This window comes from Macaca nemestrina, chromosome 15, assembly GCF_043159975.1.
Source record: "Macaca nemestrina isolate mMacNem1 chromosome 15, mMacNem.hap1, whole genome shotgun sequence".
Lineage (NCBI taxonomy): Eukaryota > Metazoa > Chordata > Mammalia > Primates > Cercopithecidae > Macaca > Macaca nemestrina.
This window is the reverse complement of record NC_092139.1, coordinates 90,031,215-90,041,993: the sequence shown is the minus strand read 5'-3', so window position 1 is coordinate 90,041,993 and position 10,779 is coordinate 90,031,215. Positions and strand designations below refer to the sequence as shown.

Below are 10,779 nucleotides of genomic sequence, written 5' to 3'. Positions count from 1 at the left end.
CAGGTGGGGCAGCTTCAGGACCAGGTGGAAGGGGCCCATTGCGACCTCCCTGGCTGCACCCAGGCCTTTGTGACTGTTGCCTGGGGCAGCCTGGGAGCCAGTGAGTCACCCAGAGCCCTCAATAAGAGGGCAGTAGGTCAGGCCAGGCCAGAGCCTGGACCTGGGGTCAGTAAGGGGTTGCAGGGAGGGATGGCGGGGCTGAAAACCCTGGGCCCCTGTGGCCACCCCCACCCCCACCCCCACCGTGTCCCCCAGCTGCAGCCTCCAGCAGCCATGGAGAATGCCTGGACTAGCACTGCCAGGGATTTGTAGGGTGGCCCTGCCTGGTCCCCATCTCCTCTGCTCGCTCAGTTCAGTCCCAGAGACCTTACCCAGTTCCAGGGGCAGGAGACAGGGGCAGGGGGCCCAGGGTAGAGAGCAAGGCTCCTGCGATCTTTCTGTACAGCAAGGAGCAGACAGCAAGAAACCCTGAGGGACTGAGACAAGGAAACCTGGAGACAAGGCTCAGGTGGGGCTGGCCCCTGCACCCAGGGTCAAATCAGAGGGCTTCCAGGCAGGAGGGATCCACTGGCTCAGGGCCCAGACCCTGTGCATGCCCATCCCTGTCGCTGGAGGGAGGGGCCCTGGCCTCGCCCAGGGCAGCCCTGTCCCAGCTGCAGTGTGGGCCGCTGGGTTCTGCAGAACAGTCTTTCCTGCAGCTGGAGCAGGAGAATCACAGTCTGGTGAGCACCCCACCCACCGCCTGGCACCCTTGCCCCAGCCCCAGCTCCAGCCCCAGGAGCGGCCATGACAGGCAGTCCCCTCTCTCTGCCCCCCACCCCCAGAAAAGGCAGAACCAGGACCTTTGGGAGCAGCTAGGGGCCCTCCTGGGGCCGGGGCAGCAGTTCCTGCCCCTGTGTCCCGAACACTCAAGCTGCACTCCCCTGGCCTGGTACAGAGCCCAAGGACCCCATGCAGCCAATGCCCCACTAGCCCACAGCCTTGGGACTGATCTGGGGGCTCTCCCACAGCCCCCCGACCCAGCTAGCATGCAGCCCTTGGGGAACAGGGTACCTCTGCAGCTGCTGTGGCAGGAGCTGTGCCAGGGGCAAGAGACCTTCGTGCAGCAGTCCCAGGTGGGCCTGGGGGAGGGGCTGTGGGGGGAGGAACTTTCATGCAACACTCCAGGTGGGCCTGGGGGGTTTCAGTGGGGAGGAAAGAACCTTGGTGCAGCAGGCCAGTGGGCCTCGGGGAGGGCCTATAGGGGGAGGAACCTTCGTGCAGCAGGCCCGGTGGGCCTGGGGCAGGGCTGTCGGGGGAGGAACCTTCGTGCAGCAGGCCGGTGGGCCCGGCAGGGAGGTACTTGCCACCCTGCTGATGCTGCCCAAGCCCACCCTGGGCCTCACCCTCAGAACGAGCTGCAGCAGATCCGCCTGTGCTTTGAGAAGATGGTCATCACAGAAGTGCCCGCCTGGCTGAGGGGGAGGGGTGCTGGGGGCCCACCCAGTGGGTCCTCCTCAGGCATGACCCCACCATCCTCCCGACAGCATGGCTGAGATGCACATGGCCCTGAACCACCAGGCCACCAGGCTCCTGGTAGGTCCCCACAGAGCAGCACCCAGAAGGATGGGGCCGGGCAGGCGAGAGGCTGGGTAGGGCGGGGCCGGGGCCTGCTGTGCTTACCTCCTCTGGCCCCCAACACCTCAAGGAGGACGTCCGGGGCGTGCTGGACCAGAAGGACAACATCTAGCTGGGGATTCTCAGGTAACATGGGGGCAGGGACCAGGTCGGCTGAGCAGGGTCTCGGAAGGGGTCCTGGCCAGGACAGGGCAGATCCATCTTTGACCCCCCACCTCCATAGCACTGAGCCAGGGGGTGGGTGCCAGGCTGGGGGTGGAGCGCGTGGGGTCCTGACAGGCCTCTGCAGGGAGCAGGCCCAGTGCCGCACTCAGGCCAGGAAGGAGCCGCAGATGGCAAGCATGGCAGTGAGCCCCCCATGCCCCACTCTGGGTCTGGAGACCAGCCCCCCACCCAGGGCCCTGCTTGGGCGAGGGGGAGAAATGGGCTCCAGCAGAGCAGGTCCAGGGCAGGGGGCATCTGAAAAGTGGCTGCAGGAACCTGTCCAGGAGGAAGGGGCCAGGGCTGTGGTGGGGGGAGCCCTGTCTGAGGAGGGTTTCCCAAAGTCAGGGATCCCCGCCCTCAGCCTGGACCATCGGGGTGGGCTCCCCTCCCCAACAGAAAGGAAAGCCAAAGCTGGAAAGCTCCAAGGGCCTGGCAGGCCAGCTCTGGTAGGTGACTGCGCGGCAGAGCCCAGCCCCCAGGCCCCCTGCGCACCCCTGCCCCTAACTGTCGCCACCCGTAGGCTGTTGACCCTGAGGCTGCTGCTGGGTGCCCTGCTGGGCGCCTACGTGTACATGGTGAACCCTAGGCCCTTCGAGGGGTTGGTGCCACCCCTGCTGAGCCATGCCATCATCTGGAAGCTCCGGGCCCTGCTGGACCCCTTCCTGCACCTTGAAGTGGATGGCCTCCTGTCCTAGGCCGGAGGCCCAGCGGTTCCAGCGAGGAGGCCAGGCGACCAGCACTGCCCCAGATGCCCAGTGGCCATGTCGGCACCACTGTGCGCCATCCCTGCCAGGAGATGCAGAGAAGGGTGGAGGCGGGGTCTGTCCTGAGGGCTGGGCCTGTGGCTGGACATAGAGTCATGACATACATGGCTGGTAAGCACGTCTCTGTGGAAACTGGGGAAGAGACACCCGGGCCATCTGACAGCGAGGGTCCCTCAGGGTGGAGACCCCAGCCTCAGGGCTGGCTTCCCACCCCACATCCCACCTGCCCTCCAGAAGGCAGCCCTTCTGCACAGGGCTCTGACCCCCAAGGGGTCTGAGGAGGGTTTCCACTGAAAGGCAACAGCAGTAAGGACTAGGGGGTCCTCAGGTCTTGCCCCCTGGGCCAGGCCCTCCCCGGGACCTCAGAGGTCAGGTTTTCAGCACTGAACCTGCTGATCCACTGACCTCATGCCCCTCATGCAACTCCCCTCCCTTCCTGGCCACCACCCTCCCTGCCCAGGTCCTGTCACCTCCCCAACCCAGGGCAACACATTGGTAGACAGAGCTGTGGAGATCAACACCAAAAATTTTATTTGGGGAATTAATTAGCAGGGGTGCCCTTAAGAACAATGCAGGAGAGTTTTGTGGCTTTCTCATCCCAAAATGGGAGAAATAGAGCAGCAGCCCAGGGTAAACTAGGGACAGGGACCCTGTGCCGGAGAAGGGCTGGCCAGAGTGCCACGCTGCCACAGGCCGTACCTCTGCTGGAGGACACAGGGCTTGGGCTTCGGGCTCTCTGAGCTCCCAGCAGCATCGTCTCTGGGTGCAGGCAGCCCTAGTGGGGCCCAGACAGAGCTGGCCATGACCACAGGACCCTGGTGGCAGGCAGGGGCCAGTGGCTCACCACGCTGGCGGCTCCAGGAAATTAAGGCATCTGTTCATGTGTCAGGCGAAGGGCAGGAGTGCAGAGACCTTCGGGGGCAACCTGAGACCCCCCACCCAGCCCAACCCACGGAGGCCTGGGCTCCCCGAGGAGGAAGTGTGGCTTGGTCTAAAGAGCTTGGTTGGACAGGGAGGCTCAGCAAAGTTTGTGCTGGTCCCCGCAGCTCTGGTGCTGCCCCCTGTGGGGTGCTGGACCCCCTGCAGCAGGTGGGGGACTCACTGAGGTCACGTGGACACAGGGTCTCGGGCCCTGGCAGGCTGGGAGTCTGTCAAGCTGTGGCTGGTGGAGAAGAAAGCCCAGCTCACCTCTAGCCCTGCCCTAGGATCCATGGCAGTCTCACCTCCTGGGTCCCCAGCTGGGCTGTCCCAGGCCCCAGAGCTGCCTACTTGTCATCCTGCTAAGGCCCGGAGAGGCTGGGGAAAAGACTAGGTAGCCAAGTGCAGGCGGCACATGGCCCCACATGGGGGTGCCCCAGGTGGTCAGGCTCCAGGGGGCCCGCAGTGGTGGGCGGTCCTCCAGGCGGCCAAGGTGGCATAGGTGCAGCCCGGGAGGCACCCAAGGCTGGTCACGTTGCCCCCATCCACGGGTACAGGTGCCAATCCGCTCCCTGTGGGCCGCGGCGTCCGTGAGAGAGAAGCAGAAAGGTGGTCAGCACAGCGCCAGCTTCGGGGCCCTACAGCCCGCACCCCTCCCGCACTAGGACAGCCCCAGCCCAGGCTGTCTCAGCCCTGAACAGCTGCGCATCCCTCACACTCCCTCAGACCTGCCCCTGGCATTTGTCAGGCAGGAGAGTTCCAGCAGGTTCAGCAGCCCCCACATGGCCCTGAGCCAGCAGGTAGCCCCTATGCACCCACACTTCATTTTGCCAAGCTCTTGGGTTCCTGGGATTCCCCTGTGGGTAGCGGCAGACCTAAGTCTTTCCCCAAACACCCCATCACTGCCAGAACTGATGCAGACACAAGGCAAGAGACCCTCACACTTCCCAGCCATAGACCATCGGCCACGCCCTCTTCCCAAGCCTCTGACTCAGCCCAAGCCCACAGAAATGCCCCCGAGGAACCCACCTACCCCTGCACACCAGACAGCAGCCACCCCCTCTTCCAGGGCCCGGCCTCTGCCCTCCCCTAACTCTGGGGGTCCTGCAGCAACAGCCCTGGTCTTGCCCAAGGAAAGAATCAAAATAAGCTTTTTTTTTTAAAATAAAATTATAGATATATAGATGTAGATATAAAAACAAAACAGACACAACGCAGGTGGATGCTGTCGTTTTGCTTATTCTCAGATCCCTGACACCAAGGGAAGCACGGACCCCTCCCTAGTGTGCTTTCCCATGGCGTGAGCACCACAGCCAGGCCAGGGTTGGGGACGTGGCATGCCTTGGGGCAGGGTTCTCCAGTTTGGCAGGGAGGGCCTGAGGGCTGGGGAGGGGGCTCTGGGTGTCACAGGCCCCGCGGCAGCATCATCCCTGTGTCTGCTCCCGTCTGCCCCGTCACTTCCCACAAGAGCATAAAGCAAAGGTTGAGGCTTTGATGAAAGGGACAGTGGCAGCTGGAACACTGACACATGGCTGGCCATCTGTCCACCTATCCACCACCACCCAGAACAGGCCAGAGCAGAAGCATCAGCCTTGCCAAGCTACGAGCTCCCAGCGGGGTCCATGAAAGGCAACGTGTTAGTTAGGAGTAGCCTGGCGGGGACACTCGGTCCGGGAGCCCACAGGCTGTGTCAGAAGGACGGCGGAGGCCCTGGATGCCTCTGTCCATCCCTGGGACCCGTCCGTAAAGGGACTGTTGGGGGCTGGCCTGGCGATGATCTGGGGTGCATGGGTGATGGGAGTGGGCCAAGCCTGGCTGAGAGAGGGTGCCCCAAAGAGGCTGACTAGGCCCCCCTCACTGCCCTAGCCATGGGACAGGCCCAGACACAGACCAGACCAGCGGCCCTTGTCCCAGTGAGCCAACTTCCCCATGGCCAGATGAGTGGACGGGCAGGGAGGGCGCCTGGGGCAAGGTGTGGAGGCGTGGCACTCTCTCCCGCTGATGGGTCCATACCAGGCTAGGGTGGCTTCGTGTTCCCGGGGCAGAGAAGTTGGTGGGGAGGGGAATGCGCTGCGGGGTCCTGGTCCCCGTGGCACCACAGCAGATGGGTGGTGGTCAGTCCTCACACCGAGATCTCGTACGTGGTCCCACCCACGCCGGACACCTTCTTAATCAGCGTGTGCTGTGTAGGGCTGGCAGAGGGCCCTGGGGGCCAGTGGTAGGTCCCAGCCGGGCCAGGCCTGGGGACTGCCCATTAAGCTTACCTGGGGGAGTCTTCACCTGAGGGTGGTTCCTGCATCAAAACAAGCACATACACGCATGCACACGGTGAACACAGGAATGCATCTGGACAGAGGACGGAGGAGGCAGCAGGACATAGACGACACGGACGTGGACTGGTGTAACCATGTCGTGGGGGCCCAGGGCAGTCCCTGCCCTCTGGGCTCGGAGGGTTCACCTGGAAAGCAGGCGGGAGATGCAGAGCCTGCCTGGGGAGCAGCTGTGCCATCACAGGACAGACAGAGGTCATCAGAACTGCCACCACCCTCCCGGGTCCCTGGGTCCCTCCTAGGCAGCACTGGCCCCAGAGAGCATGGGGCAGCCAGGTGGGCACTGACCGGAGCCCCTGTCCTGCCCTGCACTGGAAGCCTGGTCACTCTGCCTGGCCTCATTCCTGCTCTCTCTCAGGAAAACGAGGGGCTGCCCTCCTGCCCACCAGTGCTGACCAACAGTAGCTCTACCCTTGCCGCTTAAACCTTCTTGAGGCGAGAGCCCTTTGTCCCAGGGCTGCGATCCCTGTCTGGCTGCAATGCTGCCCACTTCTAGGTCTCGGGCTCCCCATTCCTCACTGCCAATGGCAGCCTCCTCCTCAACTCCACAAAAGCTGGACAGACTCCCACCCTGTGGGGTAGGGGAGGTCTACTCAGGGCTGGATGGACTGCTGTGCTCTCAGCCTCTTTGTGGCCAAGTGGCCTGGCCTAGGCTGAGCTGGGCTCTCCCCCTGGGGCTGCATCTGACAACGGGAAACATCTGAGCCTGTGCTTGAGGTTTCCAGGCCCAGATGGGGCAACAGACGCCATAAGGACACCATGCACCACGGCCTGGGTCCTGGCCCCAGCAGGCGTGCAGTTCTCCTACCTGGGCCTGGGCCTACGAGCCAGCTGACCCTGCTTTCTCAGTTACCAATCTACTGGGTGCCTGGAGCACACCTGCTTTCTCCAGTCCTCAGTTTCCCCACCTACGAGCAGGGAAGTCCCTGCTTCCTGGAACTATGTCCCACAGGAAGGGCCAGGGACCGGCCACCCAGTGTGGCACATTCTGCGGCTAGGTAATGTCCTCAGCCCCAGCCTCCAAGAGATGCAGCAAAGCAGACCCAGGGAGAGCCCTGGGTGGACAGGGCCACTGTGACCCAGGAAGCCAGAGCCACAGCCTAAAGGAGACCCAGGTTGCCGCATGACACCGGCCCCAAGGAGAAAGCCCCACGGCCTCCCACATGCTGGGTCTACGCCAGCTCTGGGGGAACAAGTTGTTGGGATGAGGACACAACTTCTCATACCCTGTCCCCAGAGAGTGCCCAGGACATCCTCAGAGCTGGGCCACATGGGCTAGCCAGGGCCTTCAAGGCAGGGTGAGGCACATCCTCCCTGTCCCGACCCCAGAGAAAAACTCAGGCCCCTGGGATGACCTATGAGTGCCCAGCCAAGAGGGGCCCTGCAGATGGCTGGACAGCTGCCCTGTGCCAGGAAGCCCACCCGCACCTCCCGGCACCCACCTCTGCACGGCCAGCGAGGGCGGTGGCTCTGGGAGGTCCATGTGGATGAAAGCGACAGCTCTGGGGCCCATGTAGGACGGTGAGTCAGGAGTGCCTGTCAGGGAGGGCAGGCCCTGGAGTGTGACTGACCTGTGTGAGTCACTGCTGAACCGGGGCCCCAGGGCATTGCTGCTGGCCTTATCAGCCTGCAGGGAGGACGACATCCGCGGTGCACGGCTCACGGAGCTGGAGAGCGAGGACAGTGATGTCTGCAGGGCAGGGTTGCGGGCACCGCTGAAGCTGGGCCCAGCCACAGGGTCCTCTCTGGAGCCGTAACGCAGCGCGGAACCTCGGGGGCCCTGGCACGGCACACTGGCCTGCTACAGGGTGTAGAAGCTGGGCACGTCATAGACGCCCAAGTCGCTGAAGAGTGAGTTGGCCTGGGAGCGCAGCAGGCACTCATGCTCCTCCCTGTCCTTGTGCTCCTGGATGGATGCCATGATGGCCCTGGACAGGTTGTTGTAGTGCACAGGTGGGGGCTCCGGGGGCCGGCAGCCCAGCATGGGGCTGAAGCTGCGGGGCAGGGGCCGTGGTGGGTCACCCGTTGCCCTAGGGTGCAGGTAGGGTCAGTGGTATCTGGCCACGCCAACTGCTGGATGGGCGGGGCAGGCATGGCCACCAGGTGGGTCAGGGTTGAGCACGCTATCATAGGACGGGCTGCTGTTGCCGTTGGGCAGTGCATGGGGGCAAAGATGCTACAGTGGGGCATGGGGGGGGGTCCACCCTCGGAACGCAGGGGCTGCAGAGCGATGTGGTCCCCGCCCCGCCAGCTTGAGGCCTTGAGGCTCAGGGAGCACAAAGTGCTGAGAAGGCATCAGAGGTGCTGAATGACGGGGATGGCTGGTAGGCTGTGTGCAGGTCCCCGGCCCATAGTCAGGCAGGTCCAGGCTCGGCTCAGACACAAAGTTCAGGCTACGGATGTTGTCGTCCCCCAGGGTCAGGAAATCAGGGCCTGGAACCTGTAAGGAGAAGGCATTCTCACCACTGCCCACCTGCCACCCTGCCCGCAGCCGCCAGTCAGCACCCACGGCGGCCACACCTGGCACCGTGGCCTCAGGAACTGGGCCTCAAGGAGCCATAAGAGCCACACAGTGACCCATGGCCCTGTCCCTGAGCATCCATGGCTGAGGGGCAGGGGCTCTGCAGCAGGAGGGAGGCAACAGCTGGCTACTGCAGACACCCAGGGCTCCGCCCTTTGAGCCACGCAGCCCCAGGGGCCCACCACTCAGGGCAGCCACAGGGAGGATGAGCCTCGTCTAGCCTCTGTGATGGGCACATGGGCATGGGCTTGGGCTAGGGACAAGAGCCTCAGGAACCACAAAGCCAGAAAGGGATCAGGGCAAATGTGGGCCCAATGGACTTGGCCAACCAGACCCAAGTTCCCCCCTGGACCCAGGAGTCCCAGAAACATGATGTACCCAGAGCCCTCATCTCCAAGCAGAGCTGCCTCCTCCTGCGAGGCGCGGCCCCTGCATGCCTGCAGACTCAGACCCTTGGCCAAGGAGGCCCAGACTCCACCATGTGACTCTCTCCAGGAAGAACATCAGTCTTGAGGGGAGAGGTCCCTAGGGATGGGGCTGGTCTAGGTGCATGGGGTCCAGCCACAGGCCTGCCTCTCAGGGTGGCCCAGAAGGAGGGATGGCACCCTGGGGCTGTTCAGCGTTCCTGATCACTGCACAGACCGCCCTGCGCTGCCCACCATTCCAGTGACCACAGAGCACTCATGCAACCCAAGGAAGAGAAATGTGCTTTCTCAAGCAGGTCTCAAATCTTCCAAAGTCTTCCCATAGGCCTTACAGAGTGACTAATTCCACTCCGTAAGGTGGAATTCCAGGCATCCCGGTACACAGTGCTCCTGGGGGCAGATGCCCACCTGGCCTAGGTCAATGCTGGCCAAGGGACAGATGCCAAGCCTGGACGTCCCATGCCAGCCCCTTCCAGGACACCATGCTCCCCTCCGTGGCTCCCAGTTCTGGGTGCACACAGGCAGGGTCCTACCAGGAATCTCTATGGCTCCACCTGCCCCTTCCGCCTCTTCTAGGCTCCCACTAACCTGCCTGTTTCCCCATCCAAGGGCCTGACTGCCAGCCCAGGCCCCCACCACGGACACTAACCTCCAGCAGAGGCCCTCTTCATTGTAGGGATCGGGCGGGCGCCTTGGGGACCGAAAGTCGCTTTGGGTCTCCCCGCCGCTGGGTCCACACCCAGGCGCCAGCCGCGCCAGTCTGGCCGGAGCTAGGCGCCCTCAGCTCCTCCTGGCTTGGGCTGGGCTTAGCCATGGGCGCACAGGGTGAGGGCGGCAGCGGCGCGGACTGGCGGGGCGCTCGCTGCACGGGCCGCCAGCAGGATGAAAGTCGTCTGGGATCAGGTGGTTTGAGGTGCAAGGAATCCGCCCAGTTGACCCGCCCGCTAGCTGGGGCGGGTCGGCGACAGGCCGGGGATGGACCTTGCGGCGGCCTGGGAGCTCGGGGGCATCGGCCGGCAGGAGCGGGCGCGCTGCAGGCCAGGGGGCAGGAGGCGCTCAGCCAGCCCACTGCACCCTGGCGGCGCGGCCCCAAAGGCGGCGCATTCCTAAAGAGGCGGAGGCCCCTGCAGGAGGCCAAGGGGATGGCGGCCTGGGCTGCAGTGGACCAGGGCGCAGGCCCGAGGTGTGGCGGCCTAAGTTGGCCTGCTCCTCAAGCGGGCAAGTGCTTTGTCCCCAGGCCTGGGGATGGCCTCTGCCTACCCACTCCCTTCCTGGTCTCACTAAACCCATGAACTCCTCCCCCGGCCCCCTGCACAGAAATCCCTTTCTGGAGCACGATCACCCCATTTTTCACTAAGAAACAGGCTCAAGGCTTAAGAGAGTTCTGGGGACCCTCCTGGGCCTTGTGGTCCTCTCTGCACCATCCCAGGGAAGGGATCCAGGCCTGATGTTACCTGTAACCCTTCAGGGGTCCCCCACCTCTTCCGTCCTGGGGAATGTCGACTCCAAACCCAGAAGTGGCTCTTGGAGGCCACCTGCTTAGTATCCCCCACTCTATCAAGCCAGCCCCCACGGGGCGGGGGGGGGGGCATGGGGCCAGAGAACCCAGTGATGCCCCTGCACACACCCCACAGGGGTGCAGGTGTCCCTTCTCTGCCTTCTGCTTCGAGCACCCACCGGGCCTCACTGATGAGCTCCTAAGTGCATCCTGGGGTCTTCAGACAACTGCCAGGCTGCCCCATACCTGGACGAGTGCTGGGAGTCAGCTCAGATGGGCTGGGTCCTCCCCAGGCCCACCCTGCATGAGAGGACCATGCAGATGAGGGTCTTGCAGGCCAGCCTGTGTCAGTCTGAAGAACCCTGACTCAAGGATGGAGTGGGGCCAGCCTGAGGCCTTGATGGCCCTTCTCAGAGCCCAGGTCCGCTGATATCAAACAGAGACCTGGTGACTGGGCAGTCCTGTGCTCTCTGCCTGACCCTGTCGTGGAGGTGGCCCTGAG

At 63.7% G+C, this 10,779-nt stretch overlaps 2 pseudogenes; one reads left to right on the top strand and one right to left on the bottom strand.

The window, feature by feature from the left end:
* Positions 1-125: 125 nt before the first annotated feature.
* LOC139358398 (coiled-coil domain-containing protein 188-like) lies at positions 126-1,729 on the top strand (annotated as a pseudogene).
* Positions 1,730-3,091: 1,362 nt separating this feature from the next.
* LOC139358397 (palmitoyltransferase ZDHHC8-like) overlaps positions 3,092-10,779 on the bottom strand; it is a 28,470-nt pseudogene continuing 20,782 nt past the window's right edge.